This window comes from Tiliqua scincoides, chromosome 3 (assembly GCF_035046505.1).
Source record: "Tiliqua scincoides isolate rTilSci1 chromosome 3, rTilSci1.hap2, whole genome shotgun sequence".
Classification (NCBI taxonomy): domain Eukaryota; kingdom Metazoa; phylum Chordata; class Lepidosauria; order Squamata; family Scincidae; genus Tiliqua; species Tiliqua scincoides.
This window is the reverse complement of record NC_089823.1, coordinates 203618588-203636128: the sequence shown is the minus strand read 5'-3', so window position 1 is coordinate 203636128 and position 17541 is coordinate 203618588.

Sequence of the window (17541 nt, the reverse complement as noted above, 5' to 3'; positions counted from 1 at the left end):
ATCTCATCTTCATATAGGGCTGTAAAATTGTTGCCATTTAGCAGTTGACAGGTTGAAGTGTACTGTAGATTATATTGGAATGAACGCTTGAAGATGCTCAAAGATTGCTCGGTGTGAATTAAGCCAACTGCATTTTAATATGCACATCAGTGATAATGTTTGAAATGGGATCTTTTGACACAATATTAAGCAGAGAGAATGGTTTTACGTGATAAAATCACTCTAGTGAAACTACTAGCAGGAAAGATGCAGGACTGAAAAGCTTGCAGAAGCAAAAAGGTGAGCTGAAGAAGGTAGACTTCATCCAGTGCCTAAACAATTGTAATAATGGGTCCAAGACAATTTGAGAAGTCCACAACTGGGATGACACCACGGAGAAGACTCTGGAACAGCCATCAACTGAACGTAACAGTAAATGGAGCAGGGCCTAATCTAAAGATATTTTAATAGATAAGACAAGCTGGTTCTTCATGTATCCTGCTTCCCCCACAGCATCTTATAGGTTAACATGCTGCTCTAGTATTGTATAGGTTAACTTTATAAGTTAGCATACAGCCCAATCCACCATAACGTCCTGTGTGGCAATGCAGCTATGCCAACACAGTATCCACTGTATTCTGCATAGGAGTTTTAGTATGTTGTTGCCTTCTCAGGCTCAGCAGTGGACCTAGTGCTGGGCAAATAGGGCAAACGCCTTGGGCGCTGAGTCCGAGCGATGGTAGGACTGCGTAGGGAAACCTTATTGAGCCTCCCAATGCGGTTGTAAATTTCTGCACTTCTGATTTTCCCGAAGTGCAGTTTAAGACTGCAGAGAAGCCTCAGAACACTTCCCCAGTTGGTGTAGATGTCGTGCTCCATCGCACTTAAAAAGTGGGGGGGGGGCGGCATCTCAAGGGGGGTGGCGTCACAGACCTTTGCCCCAGGAGCGGGGAGGGGTAAGTCCGCTTGGGCTAAGGGCACATGCTGAAACAGCATTCTGTTTCTGCAGTAGTGTCGCTAGAGAGGGGCAAAACTGCAACTACTGCAGGCGCCGCAATGCACTGTGTAAGTGGCCCCTCCCACTCACTGTCAGAGCCATGCTGGGCAGTGATTCACTGTCGGAGCCATGCGCAGGTGCTCACAGAACCAAACATTTGTCTCCTGCGCATTGCTGTCGCAACTGGATTGGCTCCAACGGTGAGTAGGAGGAGCCACTTACATAGCACATTGAGGCACCTGCAGTACTTACCACTCCCCCCCCCCCCAGTCAAGCTACTGTGTTTCTGGAATCTACGCATCATGTAGGATTGGAACCAACTAAACTTGATGCCTCCTTCTCTCATCCCAGATAGATGGTCCAGAAACACATAATGATTGATATCGAAGGTTAATGAACAATCTAGAAGAATCTACAGGGTTCCAGTTTCTCCAGTTCCTGTGTTTTCTTCCTGGCAAAGAAAAAACCAATGTGTTCAAATCAGATTCAGTCCTGAAGCCAAGCTAGAAGCTAGACTGAAATGAGTGGAATAGTCCATGTTGCGGATGCCTGGGACTTCTGGTGCTAAACTTCACCCATGAAATTTGAGGTCTGTGAACATGCAATACCATGGTCTGAATAACTGGAGCCAGTTACTGCTTCCCACATAGTTCCATCAGTCTTTTCTTGTTCACAGGTGTCTTCCCTTCAGATACAGTCAGTTCTCTTTATATGCAAATTCTCTATCTTGCTTGCTAGCTTTCTCTCATTATCTGCTATGCAGAGACCTTCCAGAGGCTGCAGGGGCCTTCAGAATGGCACCTGTGACCTGCACAGACCCCTTTAAAATGGCCAGTGGAAGCATTAGGAGATAGTTTGGCACTTCCTGCTGCACTCTTCTGGTTTCCTGAGGGTCTCTGCTGGATTCTTCTCATGGCAGGGAAGGTACTCCCCCCCTCCCCCCAGGGTTGCACTTGTACTTTACCCCATTGATCCTATAGGATCAATGGTTTGTTATCTGCGAATTCACTATCCTCAAGGGGTTCCAGGAACCTAACCCTAGAAGATAATGAGAACTGACTGCACTGACTGTGTGGCATGCAATGGGCACTTAAAAATCTTGGAAAATGTGAATATGCTTTCTTGGGACACACACAACTTGGGGCCCAATCCTATCCAATTTCCCGCTGCTGGTGCTGCTGTGCCAATGGGGTGTGCGCTGCATCCCGTGGTGGGGAGGCAGTCACAGAGGCCTCCTCAAGGTAAGGGAACATTTGTTTCCTTTCCTTGGGACTGCATTGTGGCTACACCGGGGTTGGAAAGTTGGATAGGATTGGGCCCTTAGAATCTGATCACAGGTCACTGTAGCCAGCTGAGAAGTCTAAAAGAGAAATCTAATTTGCATTTTGAAATTAGGTCAGTGTAAGTTTTACAAATGACAGTTGTATTTTTCTGTGATGGGTACTGTGGGATGGCTTCCTGATGCAGAACTAATCCAGTAACTAATGAGTTGAACAGATGTCTCAGCCTTTCAGGACAGGTGTAATCTTAGGAACCATTTTGCCCTTCTCCTTAGCAGGAAAAAAAGGATTGCTGGGCTGATAGCCAGAAATATATATTGTTTCCTCCAGATGCATGTTGTGCCATTTTATGTCTTGAATTTTTCCTTTATCATTAGCAGTGGAATGGGAGTTCAGTTTCATCAGGAAGTAATTCCCAATTAGTTTATTTAGGATTATGTGTGGGGAATGGAGATTAATGTATGCAGTTTAATTTCTCCATAAAGGGTTCTGTCACAGCTGCAACTTTTGGCCAAAGGGACCAAAATTTTTTGGAAAAATGAAAATGTAACAGCCATGGAAAAGTATTAGTCAGATTTGATCATGTTATTTCTTTAAGTATAGGGGAGGGAATATTCTTCCCCTGTTCACCCCACTCAGAGTCCAATCCTATCCTTCCCATTTTCCCTTCCCCCCAGCAGGTGCAGCTGCTCTGGAAAAGAGTGTACTGTATTGGAGTACGGTGTCTAAGTCTGGGCACCTCACTTTAAGAAAGATGTAGCCAAACTGGAGGAGGTTCAGAGAAAAGCAATGAGGGCTGGATGGAGAACACACCCTATGAGGAAAGGATGAGGGTGTGTTAAGCTTGAAGAAAGAGAAGGCTGAGAGGGGATAGGATGGCACTCTTCAAGTACTTGAAGGGCTGTCATATGGAAGAAGAAATGACTTTGTTCTCAGCTGCTTCTGATAGAACTAGGGTGCACACTGCAAGTGAGGGGATTCCAGCTGAATATCAAGAAGAAATTACTGATGGTAAGGGCAGTCCGGCAGTGGAACAGATAGCAATCTGGTGGTGGATTCTCCCTCACTGGAGATTTTTAAGCAGAAGCTTGACAGGGACCTGCTGGAGATGCTCCAGGAGGATTTCCTGCTATGGGCAGGGGGTTGGACTCGATGACCTTGTGGATCCCTTCCAACTCTATGCTTTTATGATTCTTTGTATCCAGTGAAGGGGATGGATCAGGAGGCTTTGGAGGGGAAAGGTTCAAATCCCTGTCTCCCTCCATAAGTCTCCCGCTTAACCATGGGTCTCCTTGGACCTGTGCCAGCTCTGTAGCTGGTGCAAGTCCAAGGAGAGAAAGGGAACGGGGAGGCTGCTGATAGAGGGAGGCTGCTGACCACTGCCACTGGATCCACCTCCTCCTGTAGCCTCTCCATCCTCGTTCCTCCCCCTTCCCACCCAGTTTCACCCAGTTTTTCATGGCTGTTTTTTTTCGCTTACCCCAGACTACCCCAGACTGGCAAGGGTGGGGAGGTATATTCAGTAGGTTTCACACATTAAAAATTGGTCATGGTGTTTAATAAAGTAGCACAAGTTTAACCCAATTGCAATCTGGTGTCTTTGTTGGGGGGTGCGAGGGTAAATAGAATGCTAGAAGCAGGGAAGTGGCGGCAAGATGCAAGTGTCTTGTGGTCGCTCCCTGAGGCATAGGGTGAACTGCTTTGAAATACAAGAAGCTGGACTAGATGGACCCTGGGCCTGATCCAGCAGGGCTGTTCTTATGTTCTTACCCCCTCTTTGCCCCTGCCATTGCCTAATAGCCACTGATGAAGCACTTTGCATACTGTCAGCAGCCACTCCGATACTTCTTTGGTTGTAGAGAGAAGGGAGAACCTTTGAAAATAGTTCCTACTTTGCCTGGTTGAGGGGAACTTCTGTTGACCATAGTACAAATTAGGCTGTGCAAATTCACTTTTGTTCATGGTTTCTTTGATTGATGTATGCTGTGTTAGAACTGGCAATAATTAATTTAACAATAGAAGTGTATTGAATACCTGTGATGTGCAGTCCTGTGGGATGGTTTCCTGGCCGGTGTACTATGGATGGGCTGCCCAATCCTAAAGGCGACGCCACCTTCAGGTGCAGTGGTGCCAAACTGGCTGTTGCTGTGTCCTGCGGCACTACGGCAGCTGCCAGAGTTCTCCTTGGGGAAAGGGGACTTTTGTCCCCTTTCCTCAGGGATAGCCCCAAACCCTGCAATGGGGCTTCTTAAGTCTATGCTGTTTTGCTGGTGTAGAGTTGAGAGACTCCGTGCTAGGCCTTCTGGTCCGACATGGAATTCAGGATCTGGAAGAGCACAGCTCTGTCTGTCCCCTCCCCTCCCCAGGTTCCTTCCCTGCCCCACCCTCCCCATGCCCTTGCCCTGGAATGCCTCCTCCCCCACCCCCCTCACTGTCGACTGGAGCTCTTACCTAACTCAAAGTGGCATACAGCCAGCAATTAGCTGGATGGCACTGGGCTGGCATCGGTGCTGACTCAATGCAGGATGTTGAGGGCATGCCTTATGGCACATTTGTGACACCCAGTGCAGGTGCTGGAGGTCAGTGCCAGTGTTGGCCCAGCTCAGGATTGGTCTTGCAGTGATAGGTGCAGTTTGTTTACTTTCTTTGTGATTGAAAATGAACAGTCTGACAACCAAGTGTCAGCACTACTCCTAACATCATGTAAAAGCCAAAATGACAATATACCAAACACACCTGTTCAGGTGTGAGTTAAATCATCCAATTGGATCAGCAATATTGCTCTAGACACAGCCAGATAATCAGGCTGCAGCAGGAACCTTAGTTTGTGCTGTCTTTTATTGAATCATTAGTATAATGGTAAACTGAGCCTGGCTGCCATAAGAAAATGGAATGCAAACACTATTATGCAGATAATTTTACTCAGACTGGAGATCTGTAAATTTGGAACAGATACAGAGTTTTGCTTTGGTTTCTTCCTCTCTGGGGGATAATTATGTGTTTATTGGTTCTTGCTCTGCATTTTCATTTGGCAGCCAAATGCACCCGGGCTAGAAACCTGAATGATTTAAGGCATCAAGAAATGAATGCAAGTGGTTGATATCAAAATTAACAGTTTATCAGGAACACTCAGGGCATCAGAGGACCCGTAAAGAAGCTAACACCTTGGAATCCCAGTCTTTTGAAGAGCTCATTTTGTCCTAGAATAATATTGTTGTATTTCATGTCATTACAATGATTCCTGACTTACAAATCTGCTTTCTTTCTTATGATCCTTTTAAATCTTTAAGATAAAAAATAGTGCTCCAGCTGTATACTAGGTTGAGTAGCAAGGGTTTGTAGACACAAGTTCTAAGTGTTTGTTCAAGAGGAGTAGAAATAAGGCACCTGGGGCTTTTACTTGTCAGAAATACAGCTAAAGGGCCCATGGTAGGGGTTTAAAAAATTATGTGGAAGAAGTGGGTAGAAAGGATGGAACTCTGGTTGTGTGGCTAGGAAATAAATTGAAATGAATATTTTTGGAAGGTGTTTTATATTTATAGAAAGCATGTACCAGTCAGTATGCCTGTACTGAAGTTGCTGCTAATGGCATACCTGGGAGGGGTCAGGGGGACAAATGCCGTGGGGCACCCTCTGGTGTGGGGAGCTGCGGCGACCCCTTTTCCCCCACCACCAGTTTTTTCCCCTTCTTAGAAGGCTTTCTGAGGGCCAGGAAGCCACATGCAACAACCGCAAAAGCCTTGAAAGCCTCAGAAAGCCTACTGGGCTTTGGAGAAGCTGCATGCAGCCTCTCTGGCCCTCAGGAGACTACAAAACATCACTTCTGGTTTTCTCTGAAAACCAAAAGTGACATTTTTAAGCCTGGGGGTGGCTTTATGCAGTCCTAGCCCCCTTTATTGGCTTCCCCTTTACTGGGGGGGGCATAGGTCTGTTGAAAAGCACTTACTTTGCATGCAGCCCCCCTGGTTCAGATCCTGGCAATTCCAGGTAGAAGTAAACTAGAGACCTCTGGCTGAAACCCCAGAGCCAAGGTTCTTTACTTTTTGTTCCTCGCATACCTGCAAGAGAATTTTGAATTACTCATGAACCACCCCCCAGAATATGTATTTCATTTTTTTCCAATTTTTATTATTTGCCATTTTCCTGAAAAATTGCATTGAATGTAAATGGCAAAATTTGGAATGCTGAAAAAGCAACATTAAATTCTTAAATTTTAATCATAGGCAAAAACAGCTGAAAACGATAAATACAGCAGCCAATAATAAAATATATTATTGACTTTTCTTGGCCCATGAGTAGTCATTACCAAATTAAAACTAAAGTCAAAAGTTGAAAAGAAATTTCCTTGTCTAGTAATTCTGGGAGCACTTCACACACACTTTGATCTATTTTCACAACTTCTGGGGGTGCAGGCCCCTACAGGTTACAAGCTCTTATCCTAGAGAAAAGCTGCTGCTCAGAATAGACAAAAGATGTGTGGACATCTTGATGCAATATAAGGCAGCTTCATATCTAATTGATGCCATATGTAAATTGTAACTTCATTTGTCTTTCAAAAACACTTGGGTAAACTGAGACAGTATCAGGGTCCCCAATTCTATATATTTTAAAGGAAAAGCAGTGATTTACACATGTACACACACCTATTCTGCAACCAACATGACACCTGTGTATTTTGTACTTGGGTTACTTCTGTTACCCTGCACATGCCCAATCTCATCTGATCTTGGAAGCTAAGTAGGGTCAGACCTGGTTAGTACTTGGATGGGAGACCGCCTGGGAATACCGGATGCTGTAGGCTTATACCATAGTCTTTCGAGACTGAAGGTTGCCAACCATTCACATCTAAGTTGAAAATGGAGTATGGAAAGCTGATATAAGAAAAACAAATAGTAATTCTGTCATTTCAACCCCCCCCCCCCACTTGTGGACTTGTGGATTTATAATGCCATGAGATTAAATAAAAGCTTCCACTCTTAGCATATTTTTCTCAGCTTTTTATTGCTGTACAGTGAGCTTTTTTATAGTATGCATAATGCTAGATTTAGAAGTATCCTCAGTTATTTTAACAAGCCAAGGGAAAAACATTGTTTGAGATGCTGATTGTTTAAAACTCTGAAGTCTACAGCAGAGAAACTGTCAGCAAGTCTCCCTCAGGAAGGTTCAGAACAGAGTATCTTCCACGGTTTAGAGCAAATGCAATCTTACTTGTTTAAATCAGATCAAAAACAGGACTTCTTCCCCTTTAAGATATTTTTTCTTCAGTCCTTCCTAGATACAACTCCCTAGACAAACATGTCTTGCAAAGAGCTTTCTGATGTTTACCATCAAGGTCAAGCAGGAGAACCAGTATATACTATTGCTATCAATCAAATCCTTCACTTCCCTTCTCCAAATGCTGGTTCAAATGCATCTGTACAAACAGTAGCATGGGCTGCTGTGGCTGGAGTGCAATCAGATGTTGAATCAGATCCGTCACATGTTTATTCCATTCATTGTCCAAAAATGTTGAGGGAAGACCCTGTGGTCCTTATATCAGCCCTTGTGAAGCAGGTTGGGCTGAGTGGCAGTATCAGGCCAGGCTCACTCTGCAGGCTTTATGACTGATCATTGCATTGTTGTAGGGTGAATGAAGAAACAATGGCTGCTACCATGGCCCCAAAAGTGGCTCTGGGTGCTTATGAAAATACTGACAGTACTGGCAAAAAAGAGATGTTTGTGCAGGTTGCCGACTATAGGGAAACCCCACTCCTCCATTAGTCTATGAAATTACTGCTCAGTTAGGACTCTATCTTTGAACTGGCACGTTTCCAGATTTACATCAGCCCAGTGAGATCACACCCATCACTTAAGACAGCATTTGTGATTAAAGTGTGCCAGATTGTGAAGCCAGGCAGCTCAGGAATAACCTTAGTTAGGACTATTTTATTGGGGGAGGGGGGAGGAAGTCATGCAATCACAACTTATATAGTGTCCTCAGTCCAAATTACTGGCAGCGGGACTAAAGGATGAACAAGCTGCAATTTTAATCATGCTTTTTGGCCTGTGCATGTGGACCCTTCCAATTTTAATCATGCTGTTTGGCCTGTCCATGTGGACTCTCCCAATTTTAATCATGCTGTTTGGCCTATGTGGACCCCCTCACCCAGTTGAAACCTTGACATGAAGGGGGAGGAATTAACCTGGAGTTTATGCCTGCCATAGTCCCAATTCACACTCTAGCTGTTGCATGTGCTGCTGTTTGCTGTGGCTTCCACCCAGTGGCGTAGCTAAGGCGGTGCAGGGGGTAGCCGTTGCACTGGGCATCAAGCTTTGGGGGGGGGCAACAAACTGAGCTTACGCTAGTGACCAAAATTGTGAAAATCTTGGTTTGGATGAATAATACCTTCATGTTCTATATCATTGGAAAGGTAATTTAATGCGGACTGCAATGAAACAAGCTGCATTGGAATATCTTTATTCTATCAAAAGTTATGGCCAATTAACCGGAAAATGAAAACACAACTGCCTTATGGAACAAAAAGTGGATTTTCCTAACTCCAAACTGACCTATGAGACTAATTATTCTGAATGCCAGTGAGATGTTATTATGATACAGCATGGAACCAATAACTTATTTATTTATTTAATTAAATTTGATTTTGTCATGTGGGGGGGGGGGGCTTCTTCTTTGACCCTAGTAGTAGATAGATGCCTTAGCTATGCCACTGACTGGGGAGAGGCAGCAGAGCAAGTGGGTGGTGAGCTGCTGGGGGAAGGAGGCGCGTTCCTCCCAATTTTCACTTTTTAAAAAGCCTGGGTGTGATGTCACTTCCGATTGTGACATCACTTCTGGGGCAACATTTTGAGCTTGGCACTGGGCTACACAATCATTAGCTACACCACTGCTTCCACCCTAATCAGCACCATGGGGGAGGAGAGGGCTGACGTGCTAGATTCTTCGTCTTCTACATTATGATTCTGATCTGGATTGCACTGCTCATAACTGTTTACTCCCCACCCCAAAAGGGAAAAATATTGCTCTCTGTAACCAACTTGTGTTTTATATTTGCAATATTGTTTTTGATTAGAGCAGTAAACCGATCTCTGTTTTACTAGCTTGTTACCTGACTGAAAGTAATTCTTGGAGGGATTTTGCTGTCAACCTCTTCTTACTACAACTGAAAAACATTTCATGCACAGGAAAAAAACTTCTTCCGATGGCCTTTTAAGCCCATGGCTGATTTTGGCTTATTGGTCAGCCAGCCTTGTTTCTTTCCATGAAGTTGTGATGTAGTAGGGCCAAGCCTCATGGAATCATGCACCAGAAGCAATACTTGGCTTCATACAAATTCTTCAGTCCCTGGCAGTGTGGGGGGAAAAAGGCAGCCATGAGACTGCCACAGTCTCTAAAGGTCATGTAGAAGAGCCATAAGATTGAATGATTTAAGTTTCTGGTCAACATTCCAGTGAGAAATTGAGAATATAGTGTACGTGGTATTTAAAAGCTTCTAAACATCTGTAAGATTAGAATATCTTGTTGGCTCAGATATATAGTTATGCTTGTGCATTTATAAGAGAAACAAGTTGGTTTTTCTCTCCAAATTCTGCTTAGTGCTAAATGATCAAAGTCATGCGTCGACATGTAATTCCAAGTACTAAGTAATGCAAACAGGGAAAAGCTACATACTTTTTTTGTGTAAGTTTCTGACCAATGCCAAAAATTAATGCTGCATTATAAGATTAAAGTGGTCATCATAAAAACGATAAAATCCTGGGGTGTTATCATATCAGTTTATATGTAGGAGATTATCTGTTCCAGTCTAAATAACCTCACTGGTGATTTCCATAACAGAATGTGGCCACCTTGGGGACTTTATGGCTGTTCCCTTATGGTCAAGCATAAAAAGCGTAATAGGAATTAAAACATGAGCAACATTATCTGAAAGCAAAATAATAAGATTCAAGCATGGCCAGACTATTCCTGCTGTGAAGCCGATATCCTTGCATTATCTCTGTCATTTGGCAGGTCCTGATGATGCTTCCTTTTCCTTTTTGGCATGAAAAAGTGTCTCAGTGGGTAGTGCAGTAGAACTGAAGCACATGTACTGTTGTGTGCAGCTAGCTAAGGCTAAGAGCTCAGTACATCTCCATCTTAAGACCATCTTAAGGTCCATAGAATCATAAAATATTAGCATTGGAAAGGACCTTAGAGGTCAAACGCCCAGTGCAGACAACTGCATATCTACTCTCTTATGAGTAGGTGTTAATTGGTTTCCATATTAACTAGGGCCAGCTCCCTGAGCAGAGATCTGTATGGCCTGGAAGCATGAATCTTGGTTTCCAAAAATCCATAACTGCCAGACAGTTGGCCTGATATTGGTGGGTAGTGCTGCAACCAAGAAGTTAGTGTTAGAGTATGCTTTTCAAATGACTGAGACCATCTGATACGTGAGGAGCAGGAAGGTTGCTTGGGATGTTGAAAGAAAGCAATACTGAATATTTCTTATATTATTATGAGCAGAGTGAAGCAAAGACTTATTACAGACTATAAACTGGACTATTATAATAGTGTACGAATACACTTAGAAAACTTATTTGCCATTCCTAGAGGATACATTAATTACTATTGCTAGGATCACACCCCTATAAATAACTAATAAATAAATTTATGACCAGCTATTCCTCTCCACTTTTTTTGTGATAGTAACACAGGCCAACACACATTTTACTTCCTTAAACATTACACCAATTCCTGGGTATATTTGGGGTGCTGATTCCAAAAATGGCATCCAAAAATGGCATTCCAAAAATCTCTTTAGTGAATGGTTCAAGTAGCTTCCTCATGAGGAAGCTTCTTGAACCATTCACTAATGAGGCTATACTATATCTCCAAAACTAGACGTGTTAGGGCAAAACAGATGCCATTTTTGGAATTGGCACCCCAAATTCATACCAAACCACCATAAAGTTTGGGAAAAACTTTTCTGACCCTCAATTTTGTAGGCCTTTGTAATTAATCTGGATATAAAACTATAATTGTTTCAAGTAGGCATTTCTAGTTCAGAATTAAATAGTGCAAGAGTTTTTATATCTGTCGATTGTAGCATGTTCAGAATAGGGGGGAAAAGGCAACTTGGCCATTTTCCTGATCTATATCAAGAATATAAAGAAAATATCTCAAGGCAATTTCATCTATTTTTCATGTCCTATAGCTGTAATTGTGGCCACAGATACTTTCGCCGTTATTTATACTTTATTTGTAACGGGTGCATGTTTTTCTATAAAATACAAATCACAGTAAGCAAAGGAAATGAAATTGTGTGATTTTACCTAGGTTGTTGAGAACGTCTTTCCTCCCCAATGGGGCATAAAATTAGGGCAATCTGTGTGCTATCATTTTGCTGTGTTCCATTTTGCTGCCTTAGCTGAGATGGCTAAAAATCACAGAGGAGGTTATAGCTTCCAGTGGCTATAATGCTGCTGCCAAGAGACATAATTCTTTCATCTCAACAATCCAGGAGATGGAGTCTTCAAAATCAGAGTTGTAGCAGATGTCTGTGGGAATACTATTGGAAAAGAAGAATGTGGTGGTCCATATAGCTTAACACAGTTGACTGAGGATTGATGGACCCAGTGCAAATGTTTTCAAGCCTGCTAATTGCCACTTAAGGACTAGTTGTTAACCAGTCACTTCCTGTGTTGCCTTCACTACTCCTCTATCACTTGTAGCCCTGATTGAAATTGCTGCTGCAGCCAATTTCAGGCAAAAGTCCAGTACAGACTAGCGAGCAGAATGTTATTTTCGTTAAGACAAAATGTCAGAGGAAATCTATGTGCACTGAAATGGTAAAAATTAAAAAAAAAATCCTAGTAGTTTTCCAAAAATGCATATGAAAGTAGCTCTTCTAGGGATGTCACTCTCTGAAATATGTGGATGATATTGTTTGGTGACAGAAGACATGTGCAGCTATTATCTGTGCTTAGCCCAGTCCTAAAGGCGGTGGCGCTGCTGGGTGCACTGGGGCCAAAGCGGCTATCGCTACATCCTGCAGCCCTTTATGCTAGTTTCTGAAAGGAGTGAAAAGTAGCTGCTTCCGACCTTGACTCCCTTTATATGGATAGCCTTGTAGTGATGTTCACTATGCTTTTGTGATGAGGTCTGTGTCTGCCTCTATCACCCTGTGAACCTTTTGGGATTGTCTGGTTCCTTGAGCAAGTCTTCCTTACTGCATAAGTTCAGTAACTTGTGCTTGTTTTCTCAGACTGAAGCATATGTGAGCTGTCTATCTTTGCTGTAGTAGTTAGCATGTTGTACATACTAGGACTGTATGTACTAGGGGTCCACTCTCCACTCAGCCATGAAGGCCAAAGTCATGACTTTGAACCAGTCCCTACTTCCTAGTCTAACCCTGTGGGGTCTCTGCCCTGGGGGGCCTGGAGCAGGCTTGTTCCTCCCCAGGGAGGCCTCAGATTGGCTGGAGGGGGAGGGGGTTCCAGCACCATTGTCCTCCTCCCTAGCAGGGCTGCCAAACCTAGCCTAGGAGCAGGAGCTGTTGACCTCACAGCTCCCTGCTTCACACTGACTGCCACTCATCCCTGGCCTCCCTGTTTTATGGAGCAAGCCCGCCCCCTTTGGCCCCTCCCCTTCCTCCAAGTGGGGCAGAAAAGGCCTTTCCTGTTCCTGGCTTGTTTCCTGCGGTGTTCCTTGTTTGCACTGCCAGCCCCCTCTGGCTGGTTGGGGTGAGCCAACCTTCTTTGTCCCCTTCAAGGGCAGGGAAGCCTCCCCACCCTGGGCCTGGGGTACCTGCTCCAGGGTAAGTCGGGGGTCAGGGCATCTGGGAGGGGCCCCGACAAACCTAAATAAAAAGCATGCTTTATTAATCTGACATTGGGGTCAAAACGTAATGCATAATGCTAGAAGTATCCTCAGTTATTTTAACAAGACAAAGGAAAAACATAATAAGCACACAATAAAAATGATAAACTTAAACATGCAACTCAAAAGTATTTCTCATTGGCCATACAGGAACAAAACAGCAGCAAAAATAATGGAGTGAATCATAGTGAGCTTTTTATTTAATCTATAAGTGGATCCTCTTTATTGGCAGGTTTTGAACCAGATCTAACCACCTGGATGCAACTGAAAGCACCTTCTAATCATGTCCTGAAGGCTTTCTAAGGCCTTGAGAGGTTGCACATGGCTTCTCCAGCTTCAAAACATCTCCAGATGCAACGAAGTTGCTTTCAGTTGCATCCAGAGGATGGATGGACTCTGCTGCATCCAGATGGATTGATGGACTCTGATGGACTCCACATGTAGATTACATTATCCATGGGTTTTCGTATCCGGGGGGTTTAGGAATGAACCCCTGTGGATACCGAGGTCCAAATGTACATTCAAAACTGAAACAATCTGGTGCATGTTAATTATTGTTAGTTGCCCATTCAATGCATTCAGGATGAAAAAGGCCTCCAAGGCCATGAAAGTATACATTGAAATTTAAAAAAGAAAAAGCAATGCAACTGAGTCATGGAACACCACCATCTTGAGAAGTATGTGGACTATCGAGTTGGAAAAGGCTGAAATCAGTTTGAAGTCACCTATTTGGGTGAGGGTCTGTCTCATAGGGCTATTGTGAGTATAAAATGTGTGTTGGGAAGAGGCTATTTATGCTCAGCTCCTTTGGAGGAAGGATTAAAAGATGGAATAAAACTATACAGTACTAAAGATATAAATATCATGGCAATCTGAGGAGCGAGGAGGAAGAGGTTCTGTGGTCCCATCAAAACCTGAAAGTGTATTTTGGGGAAAGTCAATGCTTGAATTAGGTTAAATCCACAGAATGTTAGTTCCGAGCTTCCTGCTATGGGATAATGGCTTTCCTGCCAGCTATTGATATTTTTATACCAAACTGCATGAATAATTGTGCATGACCTCTGTACAACATTTATTACATTTCTTCAGGTTCATGGCCAAAATTGGTGTTTGGGTTTATTAAGGAAGTCAGTTTGAAACACCAGCCTTTTGACTCTTCTTGGGCTGACATGGTTCAGTGGTTTTATTTCAGTGTGTTGTCTTTTCAGTGTGCATTTGTCAGGTTTTGCAGAGCTGACAGCTTCTACAATTGAAATCAGAGTTGTCTGGTGAAAGTGTATTCTGCATGTAAAGAGGCTGCAAAAAGCGGATGTGTGTTGTGGGCATATTCAGTCACTCACTATGCAAGAGAGATGAAAATGAGTTTTCAGGAAAGGAAATCTGAAAAAGAAAAATCATTTTCCTTAATGTACAAGTGTCAGCATGATTTCAGAATCCTAATAGTTTGAAATACTGTTATATAGATGGTTGAATATCTTCCTTATTTTTCACAGGTGCAGAGGGCAATCTGGGAAGTCTTTTTGGTTCATTTCTTGCCTCCGTAGTTAGCCTTTGACAAGGGACTCTTGTTTCTTTACAGGGTGGTTCTTAGGTTTAAATTAATATGTATGAAATTCTATGAACATTCAAAATTCATAAAGTACTTCCCCTTCTCCCCATGTGTAGATCAGAAGTCTTACTTCTTATCACCCCACTGTCTGATATTTGGAACATGGGTACAACTGACCAGGCCTTTGTGTTGTGGCACCTAGTTATGGAACACCCTCCCTAAGTAGTGGTTTGATCTCTGCACAGTTTTTCCTGCATGGTAAAGACTTGATTATTGGGCAGCCCAATCCTTACCTGCACTGGAACAGGCAGGCCAGCTGGCCTGCGCTGTATTCAATGGAGGGTTGGGGTTGGCTGCAGCTTAGCCCAGAGCAAGGGGAATTAATTCCCCTTACCCCAGATAATGTGGCAGCAGCCTGATTGGAGCTACTTGGATCTGTGCCACCTAAATCAGTGGTGCAGATCTGAGCAGCCCAGTGCTGCACTGGGTCATCTGAGAGTGGAGTTAGGTTCCAGCGTAAGTGCTGGATCTTGGCCCTACCCCCACCCAGCTCTGGGCTTGCCCATCACTTGCCCTCCCCTTGCCCTGGAATGCCCCCATTCTGCCTTTTCCCCGCCCTCCCCAGATCCTTGACTCAGCCATCGTGAACTCACTGCTCTCCTGGTACAACAGTGCCAAATTCAGCCTTGGACATCTGGTGCACATCTGTGTGCTGGCCTCCCAACTCCTGAGGTGGGGCAAAAGTGCTTTATGGCACTTTTGCAACACCTCCGGGCCAGAGCAAGGGATTTGTGCCAGCCCAAGGGCAGTTCAGGATTGCATCCTAAGAAAGTCTTCGAGATTCCGTAACTTGACTGCTGGATAAGGGACTCTTTATTTTTCTTTATTTTCAGAATATTCTGCTGCTGTGGCTTTGATAGTTTTTAATGAATTTTGTGGTTCTGATTATGTTATACTTCTAGGTTAATTTTATTTGGCTCTGTTAGCAAGCTTAAATCTCTTTTAAAGAGAAAAAAGTGAAGTACGTCAAAGGAAGATAGATAAGATACAATTTTTTGCTTTCAATTATTTTATTATTGCTCAAGCTATAAAATGAATGTTCCAGTTCTGATTTCTAGAGATAACCTTTCTTCTTCAATCAAGGCTAAGATTCAACACAATTCCACCAACAACTGGTACTGCCAGAGGTGCAGCCGCAGTCATCCATGATATTTCATAAGAGCCTGCTTTATTCCCTGTGTAGTTAACACTGTGCAAGAGGCTTCCTCTTAGATTGTGAACAAATAGTTTACAGGTCATATGTGATAGACAGGTGGTCAAGCAGGAAAAGCAGATGCAGGAGACTCACGTATTCCCCCCCCCCCCCGCTTTGGCAGTAACAGTCAGGAAGTGGTTTGGATTGTGGTTGTGTATGTGGAAGGATGCTTGCACAAGGGAACTTCTTTATGAGCAGTTTTTCACAAAGCACTGGGGCTGCTGTGGGGAAGAAGGGTCAGGGAGCTTCCCTTCCATGACCTTCCATTTGCTTGTGCTACTCAGGATTCAGCTGCCCAAGTTTTACACGTACTTGAACCATGAGCGTCCCCTTTGCATCCTTTCAGAAGCAGGGAATATAGTGGCGCAAATTACTTGAACATCTGTTTTTGTTCGTTCTGTGTAACATAAGAAGCAATTCTTAGTATTCCAATAGAAGAAAGTGTATTAAAGACACCCCATATTGGTTTAGAGTCAGACAATCTTAACTCTGAAGTAGAAAGTCAAAAATATAGCCCTCCTCAGTGTATTTTTTAATAGGTGCACTGAGAGGGTTAAAGATTGGAAAACGTCATTCATTCCTGTGGAAACCACTGTCTGGAGAAAATGTTTTTTGTGTTCATGGAAAGGCTGTCCCTAGAAACTTATATAAGGCTTGTAGGGGGGAAAAGCAGCAAATAAATTTCCATTTGATCTCAGGTATAAAAAGATAAAAGCAAAGATTGACATGCATTACTTTCAATTCAATCCAAACAGAATTGTAATGAGCAATTGAATGTCTGATATGAGATTTTCCTTGAGGAGACATCCACAAAAATTGAGTGTTGGGAGAGTTAGAGCAGATAAAAGAAAATATTACTTTACCCAGTGTGTAATTAGTCTTTGGAACTCATTGCCACAGAATGTGGTGATGGCATCTAACCTAGATGCCTTTAAAAGGGGATTGGACACATTTCTGGAGGAAAAGTCAAGCACAGGTTACAAGTCATGATGGGTATGTGCAATCTCCTGATTTTAGAAGTAGGCTACCTCAGAATGCCAGATGTAAGGGTGGGCACCAGGATGCAGGTCTCTTGTTGTCTTGTGTGTTTCCTGTGGCATCTGGTGGGCCACTGTGAGATACAGGAAACTGGACTAGATGGGCCTTTGGCCTGATCCAGCAGGGCTTTTCGTATGTTCTTATGTCGAAGAGGAGAGAGGAACATTAGAGTTGAGACTGCTCCTGGCAGTTGCTATTACTTCGTCTTACCAAATTTAAATTTAACTTCAATTTAAGAAGTACACAAGGGACATTTTCTTTGACCCTTGCCAAGACAATCCTATGATTCTTTCATCAGTGATTAGTGACAATCCAGCATCTGTACGTTATGAATCTGATAAGTGATAGGATGACAATATTTCCAATATAACCTTTGCTAAAAGGCTCTTTTCTTTCTCAGGTAAGCTCATTTTAATTTTGCATTTCTAAGAATGAAATGTCCCAAATTTTTCAAATCAAAAATCACATCAGTGGGTCACTTCTGACAATGCTCCAGTTCCTGAACTGGCCCCACATGATTATGGACATGTGTGCTCACACTGTGTGCATATCATGTAGGGGGCAGTTTGTCCAAACCATCCTTTT